Genomic DNA, 18,125 nt, shown 5'->3' with positions numbered 1-18,125 from the left:
TTAAGCCTTTAGATAACTGCTCACAATTTGCCCATTTTTTCCTACATTTTTCTTCCTCATTTAGTTATAAGTTTTGTCTTCCTCACCTAATAATCTGTTTGCCAACAATCATGTTACTTCCTAAATGTATTCTTAGTCCTTTAAAAAGCAATCACTGAGATTTGTCTCTTTATAATTATGGCGTTATTTCCTGAGTGCTTTTTCAAACTAAGAAATTAAAATAAATAATTTTATTAAGTTTTAGATGTCAACCATGACACTTTACAGCACTTCCTACCATTTACTCTATAAAATCTTCAGAATGGTAGTATCCCTGAAACTGACTTATATATGTACCAGACGGCACAGTGAGTTGGTTTTAATATAGACTAAATTTCTTTAGAGTCTGAAGAAAACATGACCATGTTTGAAGCTAATTTTTTATTATTTTCTCTTTTAGCTGTGCTAAGAATTAATGTTTTGAAATAATCTATTACTGCTTTATAGCATTGTATAAAGTATTCTTATTTTTCTGATTAGTCAAATAAACTGTGCCTGAGCAATTATTTCTAAGGAGAAACAGCTCCATCTAAAGGTGATTATGAATTATGTCAGTCTTCTTTTTCACTACCAAATTTGCAAAAAGCTATTGCAAAAATGATTTTACTGGTAGAAACAAAGGCTTCTTTGTCTTTAAAATAAAACTCTATTTAGCATACATATTTAAAAAGAATATATATATACTTATACAGCATGCATATATCTATTTAGCATACATATTTAAGAATATATATAGAGAGAGACACCCACATCTATATATATCATCTGTCTTATCTGTCAGTCTATATCCTAGATATGTTAACTAACATATATTTGAATAAAGGAAAACAGATTCCATATTTACAAAAGTTTTATGTGTTTCTTTAGCAAAAGTTGATATAATTCAATTTTGTGTTGAGTTTGAAATATGGCTTGTGCTTTTGAGATACAGCATATTGATGCCTATTGCAATATTGAATTACTTTTTTAGCATTATGAAAAGGATCATTTCACCATAATTGATTATACCTTATTGGTGCTATTTTATCAAAAATATTATTAATGTTTGTTTTTTCTTGTAAACATTTCCAAGCCACCTATAAATTTCATGTTTAATCTTCAGAAGGAAGTAATATAAATGATGTGTAATCTGAACACTAGTTAGAAACAAATTTTTGGCCATAATGATTTTGCAGGGTAGTTTTTATGGTTTAGACATTGATATGATTTGGCTGTGTGCCCATCCAAATCTCATCTTGAATCCCCACTTGTCATGGGAGGTGCACAGTGGGAGATACTTGAATGATGGGGGCGTTACCCTCATTCTGTTCTCATGATAGTGAATGATTTCTCATGAGATAGGATGGTTTTATAAAGGGCTTTTTCTACTTTTACTGGGCACTTCTTCTTCCTGCCATTATGCAAAGAAGGGTATGATTGCTTCCTTTTTTGCCATAATTGTAAGTTTCCTGAGTCTCCTCAGTCATGCTGAACTATGAGTCAATTAGACCTCTTTTCTTTATAAATTACTCAGTCCCAGACAGTTATTTATACCAGTGTGAGAAAAGACTAGTACAGTAAATTGTTACCACAAGGTAATGGAGTATTGCTATAAGGATACTCAAAAATGTGGACTCAGCACTGGAACTGGGTAACAGGCAGAGGTTGGAACAGTTTGGAGGGCTCAGAAAAAGATATGAAGACATGGGAAAGTTTGGAACTTCCTAGAGACTTGTTGAATAGCTTTGGCCAAAATGCTGATAGTCATACGGACAATGAAGTCCAGGCTGACATGGACTCAGAGGGAGGAATGTTTTGGGAACTAGAATAAAGGTGACATTTGCTATGCTTTAGCAAAGAGACTGGTGGCATTTTGCCCCTGCCCTAGAGATCTGTGGAACTTTGAACTTGAGAGAGATGATTTAGGATGTCTGGCCAAAAAAACTTCTAAAGAGCAAAACATTCAAGAGGTCACTCAAGTGCTGTTAAAAGCATTCAGTTTTATGTATTCACAAAGATATGGTTTGGAATTGGAATCTATATTTAAAAGGGAAGCAGAGCATAAAAGTTTGGAAAATTTGCAGTCTGGCAATGTAATAGAAAAGAAAAAAAAAGTCTTCATCTAGCTGCAGAAATTTGCATAAGTAACAAAGGGTGAAATGTTAATTGCCAAAAAACTGGGAATAATGTCTCCACAGCATGTCAGAGATCTTCACAGAAGCCCCATTTATTACAGGCTTAGAGGCCTAGGAGGAAAAAATGATTCTGTGGACTGAGCTCAGGGCCTTGATGCTTTGTGCAGTCTTGGTACTTGGTGTCCTGCATCCCAGCCATGGCTAAAAGGGGCCAATGTACAGCTCTGGCTGTTGCTTCAAAGTGTGCAAGCCCAAAGCTTTGGTGGCTTACATGTGGTGTTGGGCCTGTGGGTGCACAGAAGTCAAAAATTGAGGTTTGGGAACCTCTACCTAGATTTCTGAGGATGTATGGAAATTCCTGGATGTCCAGGTGTAAGTTTGCTGCAGAGTAAGGGCCTTAATGGAGAATCTCTGCTAAGGCAGTGTGGAAGGGGAATGTGGGGTTGGAATCCCCACACAGAGTCCCAACTGGGACACTGTCCTCCAGACCCCAGAATGGTAGATACACTAAAAGCTTGTATCATGTACCAGGAAAAGCTGCAGACACTCAATACAAACCCATGAAAGCTTCCAGGAGGGGCGTGTACCCTGCAAAGCTAGAGGGTGAAGCTGCCCAAGACTATGGGAGCCCACCTCTTGCATCAGAGAGACCAGGATGTGAGACATGAAGTCAAAGGAGATAATAGTGGAACTTGAAGTTTTAATAACTGTCCTACTGGATTTAGAACTTGCATGGGGCTTATAGCCCCTTCTGTTTTTTCTAATTTCTCCTGTTTGGAATGGTGTATTTACCCAATGCTTGAAGGCCATTGTATGTAGAAAGTAACTAACTTGTTTTTATTTTACCTACTCATGGATGGAAGGGACTTGCCTTGTCTTAGATGATGCCTTGAGCTTGGACTTTTGGGCTAGTGCTGGAATGAGTTAAAACTTTGGGGGACTGTTGGGAAGACATGATTGTGTTTTAAAATGTGAGGACATGAGATTTGGGAGGAGCCAGGGACAGAAGATTTGGTTTGGCAGTGTCCACACCCAAATCTCATCTTAAGCTGTAATCCTATAATCCCCATGTGTTGTGGGAGGGACCCAGTAGAAGGTAACTGAATCATTGGTGCAGTTAACCTCATGCTGTTCTCCTGAGAATGAGTCAGTTCTCACAAGATTGGATGGTTTTATAATAGGCTTTCCCCTCTTTTTCTGTGCACTTCTCCTTCCTGACATTATGTAAAGAAGGCATGTTTGCTTCTCTTTCCATCATGATTGTTAGTTTCCTGAGGCCTCCCAAGCCATGTGAAACTGTGAGTCAATAAACCTATTTCCTTTATAAGTTGTCCAGTCTCTGGCAGTTATTTATAGCAGCATGAGAATGGACTAATACAGACACTGTGATAACTGAAATGCCCATATAGAATATTTTCTTTTCTAGGGATTAGGTATTCATATTTATTAATATGGATCTAGGGAAGCATTTATTCACTAATGAGTTTCATTTGTGTTCTCTAATATAAAATCACCTTTTCATCTTGCTTGATTTTTCTGCAACTAAATTAGAAATTTCTAGTTTTCTCTCTAAGAAATACAATGATGTTCTTTCTTACAAATTACCTTCTCTGGTTTTCTTGTGGGCCTGATTCAAGAGAATTCATGTGTTCAACATGATTCCTTGCAGTTTTTCCCCTACCAAATGCTGATTTATTCCAAATATCTGAGCAGCAATCTGAGGTAATTCTTCTGGAGAAAATATGGTTGAACATTCTAGACCACTGGGTAGTTGAAGAAAAGTACACACATCCTTAGCTCTCCAGACTGGTTTGAGAAGAAAACAGCTAATAAATTGATATGTAGAGTTGCCAAACATTACTGGTCCCGAATCATATTTTCCACTTGCCACTACCACATATATAGTAGGAATGCTATCCCCTTCATACTCTGCTTTAATCCTCAGAGTATCATCTGGTCCATTATGTGCTGATGTTACTCAAAATTCACATGAATTTCCAAAATTTCCATAGGCCTTCCTAATTTTTTTTAAAGTGACCATGATCAGAGTAGAGCCCATCAATACTAGAATCCTCAGCTGACTTTCTGATGTCAAAAGCAACTCTATGCAACCCATTCAAAGATTTTCTTTACTTTTTGGAGCCCTTCAGGAGTTACTTCTTTGAGGTCCCAGTAAGACTGTTTGTCTTTCTGTTGGCTTAAATCTCCTGATGGCCAGAGTCTCCAAAAATTATTATCAATAATGCCAGCAAGAACAATTAATTTGATGGTTACGTGAACACCAAATTTAATCTTCATTTCAACCAGTATACAGTTCTGGGGCAAATAGGATTTCTCCAGTATTTTTTAAATAGCCTGTGTTGCATGACTCAATATCCACTTCAGTTTGGCCTATAACAAGTCCTATGAAGCAAAATTTTGTGGCCATTAGCTATTCCTAAGATCACTGTGGGTCATGATTGGCATCATCCTTGAAAAACATTACCACTCTAAGAAAAATAAAATAGAAAAAATAAAAAATGATAAAGAGGATATCACCACTGATCCCACAGAAATACAAACTACCTTCATAGAATACGATAAACACCTCTAGGCAAACAAACTAGAAAATCTAGAGGAGATGGATAAATTCCTGGACCCATACACCCTCCCAAGACTAAACCAGGAAGAAGTTGAATCCCTGAATAGACCAATAACAAGTTCTGAAATAGAGGCAGTAATTAATAGCCTACCAACCAAAAAAAGCCCTGGACCAGATGGATTCACAGCCAAATTCTACCAGAGGTACAAAGAAGAGCTAGTACCATTCCTTCTAACATTATTCCAAACAATAGAAAAACAGGGACTCCTCCCTACTTCATTTTATGAGGCCAGAATCATCCCAATACAAAAACCTGGCAGAGACACAACAGAAAAATAAAATTTCAGACCAATACTCCTGATGAACATCGATGCAAAAATCCTCAATAAAATACTGGCAAACCAAACCCAGCACCACATCAAAAAGCTTATCCACCACAATCAACTCAGCTTCATCCCTGGAATGCAAAGCTGGTTAAACATACACAAATCAATAAATGTAATCCATCACATAAACAGAACCAATGATAAAAACCACAATTATCTCATTAGATGCAGAAAAGTTTTTCAATAAAATTCAACATCCCTTCATGCTAAAAACTCTTAATAAACTAGGTATTGATGGAACATATCTCAAAATAATAAGAGCTATTTATGACAAACCCACAGCCAATATCATATTGAATGAGTAAAAGTTGGAAGCATTCCCTTTGAAAACTGGCACAAGACCAGGATACTCTCTCTCACCACTCCTATTCAGCATAGTATTGGAAGTTCTGGCCAGGGCAATCAGGCAAGAGAAAGAAATAAACAGCATTCAAATAGGAAGAGAGAAAGTCAAGTTGTCTCTGTTTGCAGATGGAATAATTGTATATTTAGAAAATCCCATCATTTCAGCCCCAAATCTCCTTAAGCTGATAAGCAACTTCAGCAAATCCTCAAAATACAAAATCAATGTGCAAAAATCACAAGTGTTCCTATACACACATCATAGACAAACAGAGAGCCAAATAATGAGTGAACTCTCATTTACAATTGCTACAAAGAGAATAAAATACCTAGGAATACAACTTACAAGGGATGGGAAGGACCTCTTCAAGGAGAAATGGAAACCACTGCTCAAGGAAATAGGGAAGACACAAAAAAAGGAAAAATATTCCATGACCATGAATAGGAAGACTTAATATTGTGAAAATGGCCATACTGCCCAAAGTAATTTATAGATTCAATACTATTCCCATCAAGCTAACATTGACTTTCTTTACAGAATTAGAGAAAACTACTTTAAATTTTATATGGAACCAAAAAAGAGCCCATATAGCCAAGACAATCCTAAGCAAAAAAGAACAAAGCTTGAAGCATCATGCTACCTGACTTGAAACTATACTACAAGGCTACAGTAACCAAAATAGCATGGTACTGTTACCAAAACAGAGATATACACCAATGGAACAGAACAGAGGCTTCAGAAATAACACCACACATGTACAACCATCTGATCTTTGACATACCTGACAAAAACAAGCAATGGGGAAAGGATTCCCTATTTAATAAATGGTGTTCAGAAAACTGGCTAGCTATATGAAGAAAATTGAAACTGGACCCCTTCCTTACACCTTATACAAAAATTAACAAAAGATGGATTATAGACTTAAATGTAAGACCTAAAACCATAAAAACCCTAGAAGAAAACCTAGGCAATACCATTCAGGACATAAAGACTTTATGACTAAAACACCAAAAGCAATGGCAACAAAGGTCAAAATTGACCAGTGGGATCTAATTAAACTAAAATGCTTCTGCTCAGCAAAAGAAACTATCATCAGAGCGAACAGGCAACCTACAAAATGGGAGAAAATTTTTGCAATCTATCCATCTGTCAAAGGCCTAATACCCAGAATCTACAAGGAACCTAAACAAATTTACAAGAAAAAAACGAACAACCCCATCAAAAAGTGGGCAAGGAATATTAACAGAAACTTCTCAAAAGAAGATATTTATGTGGCCAACAAACATAGGAAGAAAAGATTATTATCACTGGTCATTAGAGAAATGCAAATCAAAACTACAATGAGGTACCATCTCATGCCAGTTAGAATGGCAATCATTAGAAAGCCAGGAAGCAACAGATGCTGGAGAGAATGTGGAGACACAGGAACACTTCTACACTGTTGGTGGGAGTGTAAATTAGTTGAACTATTGTGGAAGACAGGATCTACAACATACCATTTGACGAGCAATGCCATTACTGGGTATATACCCAAAGGATTGTAAATCATTCTATTATAAAGATGCATGCATGTGTGTGTTTATTGCAGCACTATTAACAGTAGCAAAGCCTTGGACCAAACCCAAATGCCCATCAATGATAGACTGGATAAATAAAATGTGGAACATATACACCATGGAATACTATGCAGCCATAAAAAAAAGGATGAGTTCATGTCCTTTGCAGGGACATGGATGAAGCTGGAAACCATCATTCTCAGCAAACTAACACAGGAACAGAAAACCAAACACTGCTTATCCTCACTCATAAGTGGCAGTTAAACAATGTAAACACATGGACACAGGGAGGAGAATATCACACACCCGGTCTGTCGGGTGGTGAGGGGGTAGGGGAGGGATAACATTAGGAGAAATACCTAATGTAGATGATGGGTTGATGGGTGCAGCACACCACCATGGCACATGTATACGTATCTAACAAACTTGCACATTCTGCACATGTATTCCAGAACTTAAAGTAAAATTAAAAAAAAAAAAAAGAAGAAGAAAAACGTCTTCACTCTAGATGGGTGAAACCTAAATTCTTCTTTGACACCAGGATTTCTTTTGAGAAAAGAACTAGTTGTGGTTATTCTGCAAACTCATTCAATTGGGATTATTTTACACTGGGGCACAATGAAAGCTGTCTCCCCATATTTTGTGGTAAAAGAAGTTTTAATACCTTCTTCCTGTAACAACTGAAAAATACAACTGGTAATTTTACTTGAGATTGCAGGTTTTCCATCAAGGTGAATCCTTCTAGCTGCATTTCCAGCTATAATCTGGTCCTTGGACTGTAGGAGGACTTATCCTTGACTATCTAACATTTCATAAATAAATAAATAATAAGTGTTGCCCTTCAGAGAAGAGAAACATAGTGAAATTACTATCATTTCTCACACTACTATTTTGAAGATATGGCCCCTATCCTCAAATGGTTTATGGGAATTGTCATCCAAATCCTATAGTTTAGATAATTAAGGTCCACAGTGATAAAATATAATGTTAAATTACAATAGCTTTTGGAGTTAGACTGAAGTCAAATTTCTGTTCTTTTTTTTTTTTTTTGAGACAGAGTCTCACTCTGTCGACATGTGCCAGGCTGGAGTACAGTGGCATGATCTCAGCTCACTGCAACGTCAGCCTCCTGGGTTCAAGCAATTCTCCTGCCTCAGTCGCTTGAGTAGCTGGAACTACAGGCACGCGCCACCACACCCAGGTAATTTTGTATATTTTAGTAGAGACAGGGGTTTCACTATGTTGGCCAGGATGGTCTCAATCTCTTGACCTCGTGATCTGCCTACCTCAGCCTCCCAAAGTGCTGGGATTACAGGCATGAGCCACTGTGCCCAGCCAATTTCTGTTCTTTTATTGGATTTATCACATTAAACAAGTTACTTAACTCCATGTACATCAGTTTCTCATCTACAAAATGAAGATGATGAAAAATATATACAGTATTTTATGTATTTGTTGTAGACTAACTGAGTTAACATATGTAAAGCGCTTAGAACAGTGCCTGGAACGACTCTGCAAACATTTTTGTTGTTGTTATTTCTTTTACTCAAAGTCACACAGTAAATGAACTAGCTGAGATTTAAGTCTAAATCAAATTGAAACCAAATAACTCTCCACTTACGATAATTTTGCCAGTTATAATGAAACAAATTTAGAGGTGGCTGTGAGACTGTGGAAGTAACTCTGTGTAAGGGCATTTTGAACACAGGCGTTTCAATCAGATATGTTTTCCTGAACTGAAACTTTAGGAAAGTGTTGGTTTTCTGAAGTATACAATGGGTATAGTACTAGAAATACTTCATGGAGATACTAAAATATTAAATGAGATAAAAATGTGAAAAATGTAGTATAACTTTAAGCTTAAAGTTAAAACACATAAGCAATGTAATTATTAATACAATTATTTTGATGATATTGACAGTATTTAAGGAATCTCTTTTTTGTTGCAGTTTTCTTCTAAAATCATTATACTTCTTTTAATCATGACACATTTTTTCTTCTGAGATTATATACAATTTTTTTAACAGTTAGGGTGTCAAAAATAGAAATAGAGAAGGAAAAATAGAAATCGAGAAAGAATAGAAATTGATCAAGTTGGATAGCACCATTGCTGAATAAAAATAAGGTTTAAGTATGAAAAGTGATTCTTATGTGACTCATACATTGCCTCTGAAAATATTTCAAAATCATGACAACATGCAATCAAATGCATGCTGTGTTTTACAAACCTATTAAGAGTAAATTCATTATTATATAATTTTACAGAGTACAGTTTGGTTTTGGTTTTTGAAGTTTTTTATTCATGAAGCATGAGACTTGGATATTCTCACAATTCACCTCCGTGTAGTCTTGAAAAATATATACAATCATCTCTGTCCTACATTTATTCATACTTTAAAATGCTATGTGATTCTTAGAAAAGCCACTGGAGTTTGCATTTAAGTTGTTGAGACTAATCTTTTAAAATACGTTGTGAAGGTATAATGATCTCTGAAAGACAATGTTTATCAAAATAAGTTGAAGAAGTTAAAATTATGCTTTAGGTAGGTGTTAAATTTTTGTTTTCCTGCTCTGCAGAGAAGAAAATAAAGATTTTCTTCAATTAAAATTTTAGGTTGAATTTCTTCTTTAGGTTAAATTTTAAAAGAATTTCTTCAATTAAAATTTCAATTCAATTAAAAATTTTAGGTTGATCAATTGGGTAATATTTTTTCACAAGACAGCTATTTCTTTTAGAAAGCACTTTTAGCCAAAATACTTTTATTCCCCCAAATACTCCATTATTTGCCAAAGCCATCTATATATTCAATAAATCACAGTATTAGTTCTCTATGCTGTGTAACAACTTATCATAAACTAAGAAGCTTAAAACAAGACACATTTATTATTGCATACTTTCTGTGGTCTAGTCACTTGGACAAGGCGTATCTGGGCTGTCTCATCAGGGTTTCACAAGGCTGGAAATCATGGTATCAGCCCAGGATGAGTATTTATCAGAGCCTTAACTAGAGAAAGAACTGCTTCCAACATACCTCATAATATTGTAAAAATTCACTTCCTTGCACTTTTAGAATTCATGGCGGCTTGTTTCTTTAAAAGCAGCAACACGGGGAGAAAGCAAGTGTGCTAGCAATATAGAGACTTACAAAATGTAATACAATTACAGGCATGACATATCATCACTTCACCATGCTCTGTTTGTTAGGTGAAAGTCACAGGTTCCGCTGACAAACAAAACATTATATTAGAATCTGGACATAAGGTGTTGGAATTCAATGGGTCCATCTTAATGTTTGCTTTTCACATTCACCTGACATGTCTAAGCTAACTAAAAATTCTTTAGAATTTCTATCTATAAACCCAAATTCATATGTACAATTGAATTAAGATGTAACTAGTCTCAAAGTGTCAACATCAAACACATATTTAAACTCAAATGCATTGTTTCATTCTATATGTAGACATTTTCATTGACTAGAGCTAAATAACACTGGGGGAATAAATGGCTTTCTCTGCATGGTGAATATAATTGATTTTATGTAGAATGCTGACTACCTTCTCAGTTTTATAGGAAATTGAATTTTAACATTAAGCATATATGGCACATTGGAGAGATGTATGATATACAGCTACTTGGATTGGAAAATGTCACCTGTTTAAAAGAGTCACCCCAGCTCTTTCACTAACTAGCTGATTCAACAGAACATGTTTACACTCTGACAGTCTTTTAGCCCTTAGACTTTATCTGCTGTGAAGAAATCATAAGCTACTTGATAATTAGCACCCTGGCAACCATTTTTTTTTTTTTTTTTTTTTTTTTTTGAGACGGAGTCTCACTCTGTGGCCCAGGCTGGAGTGCAGTGGCTCAATCTCACCTCACTGTAACCACCGCCTCCCGAGTTCAAGCGATTCTCCTGCCTCGGCTGGGATTACAGGCGCCTGCCACCATGCCTAGCTAAGTTTTGTATTTTTAGTAGAGATGGGGTTTCACTATGTTGGCCAAGCTGGCCTCGAACTCCCGACCTAATAAGTCGCCGCCTCGGCCTTCCAAAGTGCTGGGATTACAAGCGTGAGCCACCACGCCTAGTCTCCCTGGCAACCATTTTTAGTTTTTTATTCAAATTGTTTACTACAAATATTATTTTAGCACCTCTAACTCTTGAAATACATGTTTGGTTCTACAAGTATTTTTAAATCAAAGACATTGTTATTGATATTAGTATCATTTTAATCTCAAAAGTAAGTACTATACTTGGTAGATCTCTTCCTTATAGTTTTTCAGGAAGAGTATGCTTTGCAAAATTTGTTATGAAATCTGCCATCATGGTAGTAAAAGAGTAAAATAAAAAGTGCAAGCATCGTTTATCCAATGCTTCAACAATTTTGCTAAAACCCTATCCTGTTTAAGACCATACAATATACCAACACAAGCTAACATTTTCACAAATTTCTATCCCATTTAAGTCATTTGGAGTTTTTGTTTGTTTTTGTTAAAAATCATAATCAAAGACATGCCATTTACTTTATTAAGATAACATAATCACAATTAAGTTACTGAAATTAGCAACCTCATTCTGGACAAGCTTGCATGTCAGTGGAATCTTTTCAGAAACTAATTTTTTTAAATTTGTCTTGTTTTTGTTTCGCACAATGACTACAGCATTATTCTTGAAGTTGTATGATTTTTGGAGGTACAAAGTAAACATAATTCCAGGGTTAATTTTGCAATACTAGCAAAAGTCCTATTACAAAAAAAATGTTGTGCCAGTAAACATAATAAATTCCTACTTGGGTTAGAGAAGTTTAAATTGAGTCAACTGCATAATATCAATCATTTAAAAGTATTGATGGGATATTGTAGGAAGATATTTTAAAAGCACTGGGGGATATGGGCCTTACTGCATATTAACTGAAATGGCACTTTAATAAACTACATTTCATATTTTATATTATTTAAACATCTATATTGACATAAACTCTTTTGTTTCTTATTCACTAAGGCAAACATCTTAGGTGAATATTAAAGATTATTTGTCATAAATTTGAGAAAAAGTTAAGTTTCTGCTATGTAGCTTCTATAAAAATAAATTCTAGATTAAATATTTCAGGGAACAACTCAAACTATAAATATTTTAGTAGAAAAAAATTGGAAAGGGATGTTCACTGTTAATTCACAGAAAGATAAAAATGACTGATAAAAACAAAAAAAGAATAGTTCGTATTTAGGTTTAACTAGTTTATACCTAGTTTATATCTAGGTTTAAATAGTTAATAACTAGTTTATATCTACAGAATAGTTTATATCTAGGTTGATTCTAGAAATTAAATAGGATCATGAGGATAGATAATAGATAACAAGTAAATAAAACTGACAAGTTTAAGAAAACATCTGAGGCAGATACTCTGGTCATCTATTCCTTTGAGATATTCTTAATTGTTACCCATAAAAAATTTCTTAGGCCCACATGAAGTCAGACTAAATGACTGAAAATTAAGCAAAAAGGAACCAAAAAATGGCAATTAAAACTGTGAAAATTTAAAAATAATTAATGGGTAAAGATTAAGAGAATGTTAAAACATGGTGATGTGAAGGAAGTGAGAAATTAGACATTTTAATTATATAAAGGAAGTGTAATGTTAACAACCTCCCTGGAGATTTGGCTATTAATTGTATGTGTGTGCATATCCATAAAATATTAAAATCATAGACACCTTTTCAAGCAAGCAATCCGATTCTAGAAATTTATCACATTGAACTCATCAAGTTCAAGATGTGTTGATTTGAATGTAAATTGCAATGTTGTGTATAATACTATAATTTTTAAAATAGAAAATACTGAAATATGTAAAAAAAGAATATAAATACATTTATGTACAGCTATGCAATTAGCTACCATATAGCCATTCAAATGGTGAGGTAGAATATTTAATAACATGTGAAAATGTATATGTGATAATAAATGAACACTTCTGTAAACAACATATATTATAATCTCATTTTATGAAAGATAACTCTAGGGAAAAAAGGTAAAAGAAAATATACATATTAATAAGGTATCTCTAAATGGTGAGCTTGTGAATAATGTTTCCTAAAAAATAAGTATTATTTTTGAAAATTTAAGCAGTTAGTGCTCTAAAAATGTCAGCAACATTGTATTTGTTCATTTATTAAATATAGGATGTCTTCCAGATGAATTTTAATGAATATCAGTGAATAGTGTAACTGTTGCTACTTCTCATTCAGAAACGTTTCAGCCACACTTAATTAAACATATCTAAGACACTTAGGTAGAAGACATTGAGCAGTAATCATCAGAATTATTTTTCTTCTAGCAAAATGGAATTATGAAGTACTTTTTTTTCACTAATTACAATTAGAATTGATTCATTTCCACAGTAAGTTTGCCTGAATTGTTCAGTGGTAATATTGATAGTGAGAAATAAGCATTCTTTTAGGGAAACATGAAATAATAAATTCTTATTAAGAAATAGCAAACCTTATTTTAAGAATAGAAAACTAAGAAAACAAGTGACTGATTTTACTACTTATTAGAATATTTTATACAAAATTTAATAAATATTGACATTTTATAAAATTGTACCAAGTAGAGATATAAAATTTTATATAGCATCATAAATCCTCTATCATTTAGTGTTGGGTAATGAGAATATGATTAGAAGCACTGTGCTTATCAACACAAGCAAACTTAATCTTAAGAAAATTCTTTCATTTATTTTAATTGTAAGTTCTACTTTACTAGCAATCTACACACCACCTGACCAAAATTTACAAAATGTATACCAGGACTTTATTAGCAACTTGGTAAACCATTTTGTAGTTGTATTATCAAGCTATCAATTATTATATCACAATATGTAGTCATCCTAAAACGGTTAATAAGTCAGTCAACCATAATAACTGGATCACAAAGTGATTAGACCAGAGACTTATAGATTAACAGATAATTCAGATAAGATAATTCAAACACCAGATTTTCAAAATCCCTATCAGCTCAATTTGTTTTCATCTTGGCTAAAAAAAGGCATAGAAAGAACTAGAACTTCTGACCTTTAAGTGTTTTCATAGAAAGCAACCTACAATGAAATAAAGAATATAATGAATAAATCTTCATTCAACAGAACAGATTATTTCATCAATTTGTATGCCCAATTTATATGACATATACAGAGTATCAAAATATGTCAGTGGTTCCTACTTCTGGTTTCCTTCTACTTAAATAGCCATATAGCTTTCTCAGCAAGCCATTTCTGCTATTATGTCTTTACCTTCATCTAGTAGGCATTTTGAACACTGAGGCTCCTGACATACCTCATTTTATTGTGCTTTCCCTTATTGTATGTTACAGACATTGTATTTTTTGGAAATTGAAGGTTTGTGATAACCTTGCATTAAGTAAGTCTATTTCTAGCATTTTATCAATAGCATATGCTTACTTTGTGTCTCTGTCTCAAACTTTGTGAATATTCATAATATTTCAAACTTTATTATTATTATTGTTATATCTGTCTGTGACTAGTGATCTTTGATGTTACTATTGTAATTGTTTTGAGGCAATATGAACTATACCCATAAAAAACAGCAAATGTAAGTAATAAATGTTGTATGTGTTCTGACTTCTCCTCTGACCAGCCATTCCCCTGTATCTCTCCCTCTCCTCAGGTGTTCGTATTCCCTGAAATACAACAATATTGAAAGTATTCCAGTTACAGTAATAGTCCCACAGTGGCCTCTAAGTCTTCAAGTAAAATGAGGAGTGACAGGTCTCTCTCACTTTAGATTAAAAGCTGGAATTTATTATGTTTAGTGAGAAAGTCAATACTCATTAACCATTCTGAAAATCCCAGAGACTGTAAAAAGTAGACTAAATTTTCTCTGCCTGTGCTCTATAAATGGAATGGCAAAGCCTGTATGACAGCACATCTATTTATGGAATGGTTTCCTGAATATTTTTAACCCCTTGTTGAGACCTACTGCTCAGGAAAAAAAAAAAATTCTTTAAAAATGCTACTGCTCATTGACAATGCACCTGGTCATCCAGAAGCTCTGATAGAGATGCACATGAAGATTAATTTTGTTTTCATGCCTACTAACACAACATCCATTCTGCAGCCTATGCATCAAGGAGTGATTTTAACTTTCCAGATGTATTATTTGAAAAATACATTTTTTAAGGCTGTAAGTGGTATATATGTGATTTTCCTAATAGACTTAGGCAAAGTAAGTTAAAAATCATCTATAAAAATGTTACTAATATATTTTATAATGTGGCTGCCTCATGGGAGGAGGTCAAAATAACAACTTTAATGGGAGTTTGAAATAGGTTGGTTTTAACCCTCATGGATCCCTTTGAGAGGTTCAAGACTTTAGTAGAGGAAGTAACTCTAGATGTGATGGAAATAGCAAGAGAACTTGAATTAGAAATGGACCCTAAAGTTGTCACTAAATTGCTGCAATCTCATGATAAAACTTGAACAAATGAGTAGTTGTTTCTTATGGATGAGCAGAGAAAGTGGTTTCTTGAGATGAACTCGACTCCTGGTGAAGATACTGTGAATATTGTTGAAATGACAACAGGGTATTTAAAATACTACATAAACTTAATTGATAGAGCTGTGGCAGGATTTTGGATCTTTTACTCCAATGTTGAAAAAAGTTCTACTCTAAGTAAAATGCTACCAAACAGCATCATGTGCTAAAGAGAAATCTTTCATCAAAGGAAGAATCAATTGATTCAGTAAACTTAATTGTTGTTTTATTTTATGATATTGCCACAGACACTGCAACCTTCTGCAATCACCACGTTGATCAGTCAACAGCCATCAACATTGAGGTAAAACCCTCCACTAGCAAAAGGAGTATGACTTACTGAAGGCTCAGATGATCATTAGCAATTTTTACCAATAAAGTGTTTTTTAATGTAAGGTATGTATATTTTTTACACATAATGCTATTGCACACTTAGTGGACTACAATGTAGTGCAAATATAGCTTTTATATGTACAGGGAAACAAAAAAATTTGTGTGACTCACTTTATTGTGATATTCACTTTATTGCAGTGGTTTGGAATCAAACCCAGTCTCCACGGTATCCCTGTATATTTATCTAAGGGGTAAATCTGGTGTTGCAACCCTCTTAATTCAATTTTTCGCAAGATTTCCATTGTATAAAGATAAAATCTTTGCATGTTATGCTTAACTCTTCTGGTCTCTGCCTGTATAACACTATGTGTAGTTTCCCTTACAAGAAATGCCTACTTGTGACTCCCTGCCATTGCAGTATTTGTTCTGCCTGAAATATTTCTTTCATGCATATTTGCCTGCTAAACTCAAACCAATATTTCAAGTCTAAGAATAGTTGCAACTTCCAGTTTCTGCATCAGCAAAATCTGAATATTGCTCAGCACTTCTCCATATTGCTCTGAAAATAAATGAGAAAGTGTAAAATTATTATTTAGCAAAGTTACTGACAAAAGGTAAATGCTGGAAATGATTGTTTATTATTGTTAAATTCCAGAAATTTAGATTAATTAAATATCTAATCTTAATAGATAAAAGCTAAATGATGAATTCCTATTCTAGAAACTGAATGAAATAATATAAATAATGGATAATTTAGCAAATTCCATTATTCAGTGTTCAATTTGTCTGATACCTGCCTCTTTCATGCGTACTATAATTCATTGTTAAATTTTTTCTAATCAGCTTCTTATTCAAGAAACTTTTCTTTTTCAATAGAAGGTATCTTGACATACCTCAATGTAACCAGGTTGTATTTGGAGGAAGATATGGATTTTCTGATTTTAAAATCACCTTCTACTCTTTAGCTGATTAATCAGAAAATTCCCTGAACTCTCAGTTGGTGTGATCCTATGTGAGAAACACATGTTACTGATGTGCAAAAACAAGAAAATGTCCTAACAGATGATGCACACATGATTTTAGCTGCATCCTGCTACACAAAATAGTTTTAGGTTGCATCTTCATAAGATCACCTACTATGACATCTTCTAAGACATTATTCTGCAACTCCTATAGCTGGGAATTAGAGTAGATGTGCATAGAAATCAAATATATGCATCATTTTTTATCATTGTCAGCAGAAATCCCACTTAATATGACAATAGCCAAAGTATATTACCTGCACCTCAGAGTTTAGTAGAATAATCCTGTCACTACTTAAGCCTGGCTCAAAAATAACAAGAATTATTTTTAAATAATAAAAGAGAATTACAAAGATGTAGAAAAAATTATTTAATTATATTTTACACTAATGATCATGACCATTTTAAGGGTAAAACTTTATTACAGGTTTGTTTACCTGGGAAGCAGACTCTGAGATGGAGTTGAGTTGAGTGCATAGGGTGAGGCTCTCTGGAGCTGAGGCAATATCTGACAGGACTAAGAGATAAAAACTATTCATGTTTCTGGAAAATAAACAATTAGCAAATTAATGACAGATGGTGGGGGCCATGTTTCTTATTGTTGGAGAGCAATGTCAGAATTGTTAACCTACGTCTCTATAGGAAACAAATTTATCAATTGAATATCAATGGTTAGTTGCGCTGATTTCACAGCTGGAAATGAATTGCTTATCAAAATTTTCTTTCATGAATTATGCTTTTGGAGTTGCATCTAAAAATTATTGCTAAATTCAAGGTCATCTAGATTTTCCCCTATTTTATCTTCCAGAGGTTACATAGCTTTTTATTTTACATTTAGTACATAATTCATTAGAGTTAATTTTTGTGAAAAGCTTAAGGTAAGTATATAGATTACTTTTTTTTGGAAGGGGGTGGATATTTGATGTGTGGTTGTCCCAGCACATTTGTTACAAATACTATCTATTATTTCTCTATTAAATTTCTTCCAGTTCTTTGTCAAAAATCAGTTGACTATGTTTATGTGACTCTATTTCTCAGGTTTCTACTCTAGTTGGTTGATATTTTTCCTATTATGTTGCCAGTAACACATTGTCTTGATTACTGTAGCCTTATATGAAGTCTTTAAATAGGGCAGTGTTAGTCTTTCAACTGTAATCTTATTTAGTATTCAAGTGCCTTTCTATATAAACATTTTTTGCATTA

The 18,125-nt window shown here is 34.0% G+C and overlaps 1 pseudogene; it reads right to left on the bottom strand.

Moving 5' to 3' along the window:
• Positions 1 to 3,747: 3,747 nt before the first annotated feature.
• Positions 3,748 to 16,706, bottom strand: LOC105725652 (bifunctional phosphoribosylaminoimidazole carboxylase/phosphoribosylaminoimidazole succinocarboxamide synthetase-like; annotated as a pseudogene).
• Positions 16,707 to 18,125: the final 1,419 nt, after the last annotated feature.

Source organism: Aotus nancymaae, unplaced genomic scaffold (genome assembly GCF_030222135.1).
Source record: "Aotus nancymaae isolate 86718 unplaced genomic scaffold, 86718_ANA_hifiasm-v0.15.2.pri h1tg000004l, whole genome shotgun sequence".
Lineage (NCBI taxonomy): Eukaryota > Metazoa > Chordata > Mammalia > Primates > Aotidae > Aotus > Aotus nancymaae.
This window is presented reverse-complemented; position numbering and strand designations above follow the sequence as displayed.